Here is a 2,011-nt window from a genome sequence, read left to right as displayed (position 1 = left end):
CTCTTAGATCAGGGGATATTGATCCCTTGCAGATCCCCTTGGAACACCCCACTTCTGCCAGTGAAGAAACCTAACATGGGGGAATACCACCCAGTCCAGGACCTCCGAGAAGTTAACAAATGGGTGGAAGACATCCACCACACAGTGCCTAATCCTTAAAATTTGCTGAGTACATTACCACCAACTCATCCTTGGTGTACAGTTGTGGATTTAAAAGATGCCTTTTTTGTTTGATACTAACTCCACTGAGTCAACCCTTGTTTGCCTTTGAATGGAAAGACCCTGACCTGGGAATCTTGGGACAATTAACCTGAACCCACCTCCCTCAAGGGTTCAAGAATGCCCCCACCCTCTTTGATGAGGCTTTGCATCATGACCTGGCAGACTTTTGGATCCAGCATCCATCGCTGATCCTGCTTCAATAGTGGATGATATCTTGCTTGCTGCCTCAACTGAACAAGACTGCCGTGCAGGTACTGGGGCCCTTCTGCAGACCCAGGGACAGATGGGCTACAGAGCCTCTGCCAAAAAGGCCCAGATTTGTCACACTGAGGTCACTTATTTGGGATATAAACTATGGTATGGCCAATGTTGGCTGACAGCCACGCGAAAAGAAACTATATCCCACATCCCTACATTCTGGACCCACCGCCAGCTGGGGACGGCAGGGTTCTGCCTACTGTGGATACCAGGATTTGCAGAAATGACAGCCCCCCTCTATCCACTGACTAAACAGGATGCCCCGTTTATTTGGACTGGGGCACAACAACGAACTTTTGATACGATTAAACGAGCCCTCCTCTCCTCTCGTGCCTTGGGCCTACCTGATGTCACCAAACCCTCTGAACTTTTTGTAGATGAAAAACAAGGCTTCACAAATGGGGCCTTAACGCAGAAATTTGGACCATGGATGTGCCCCATTGCCTACCTGTCCAAAAAGCTGGACCCAGTGGCTTCCGGATATCCCCCATGCCTGAGAATGGTAGCTGGCATCGCAGTTCTATTCAAGGATGCCAGCAAACTGACCCTGGGGCAGCCGAAGACTATACTGGTGCCGCATGCCATTGAGTCCATTATTCGTCGGTCACCTGACCATTGGTTATCAAATGCTCACCTAACTCATTATCAGTCTCTATTTCTGGACGCTGACCGAATTCAATTTGGATCCATGGTGATTCTCAATCCTGCCACCCTAAAAGGCCCTTCCTCCCATGACTGCCAACAGATCCTTGTGGAAATGCATGGAACTCGCCCTGATCTCAGCGACCAGTCCCTCCGGAATGCCGACTACAAATGGTACACGGATAGCAACAGCTACCTTCTAATGGAGAACGGCGGGCAGGAGCCACAATAACTACCAAAAACCAGGTAGTTTGGGCCAGCGCCTTGCCTGGCGGCACCTCTGCTCAGCGAGCAGAGCTCATCGTCCTGACACAGGCCCTCCCCCTGGCAGCAGGTAAGAAACTTAATGCTTATATGGACAGTCGATATGCCTTTGCAACAGCTCATATTCATGGAGAAATATATCGAAGGAGGGACTACTAACATTGGAGGGAAAAGAGATTAAAAACAAGGCAGAAATTTTGGTGCTGCTGAAAGCCCTACTTTTGCCTACAAGACTGAGTATCATGCATTGCCCAGGACACCAAAAAGGGAACAGTTCAGAGGCGAAAGGAAATCACCTGGCTGATGAAACAGCTAGGCAGGCTGCCCTTGGGCCTCAGCTCTTGACGGTCACCATCCTCTCTGAGACAGGAAAGGCTCCCAAGTCCCCTGCCTGGGACTATGAGAGGGAGGACTTGGATCTTATTCAGAAATTGGGAGTGGATTATGATCCATCCCATGATCGCTGGATATACCAAGGAAAGACAGTGATACCTATGAAGATGACCGTGGAGTTAGTTGACTATCTATGCAAATTGACTCATTTGAGTGCCTGAAAAATGAAGACAATGCTGGAATGGGCAGAGACTGGACAATATTTCCTAAATAGGGATGGGGCCCTGCAACA

Source organism: Myodes glareolus, chromosome 11 (assembly GCF_982192425.1).
Source record: "Myodes glareolus chromosome 11, mMyoGla1.1, whole genome shotgun sequence".
Taxonomy (NCBI): Eukaryota; Metazoa; Chordata; class Mammalia; order Rodentia; family Cricetidae; genus Myodes; species Myodes glareolus.
The sequence above is the reverse complement of the archived record's forward strand: the minus strand, read 5'-3'. Positions refer to the sequence as shown.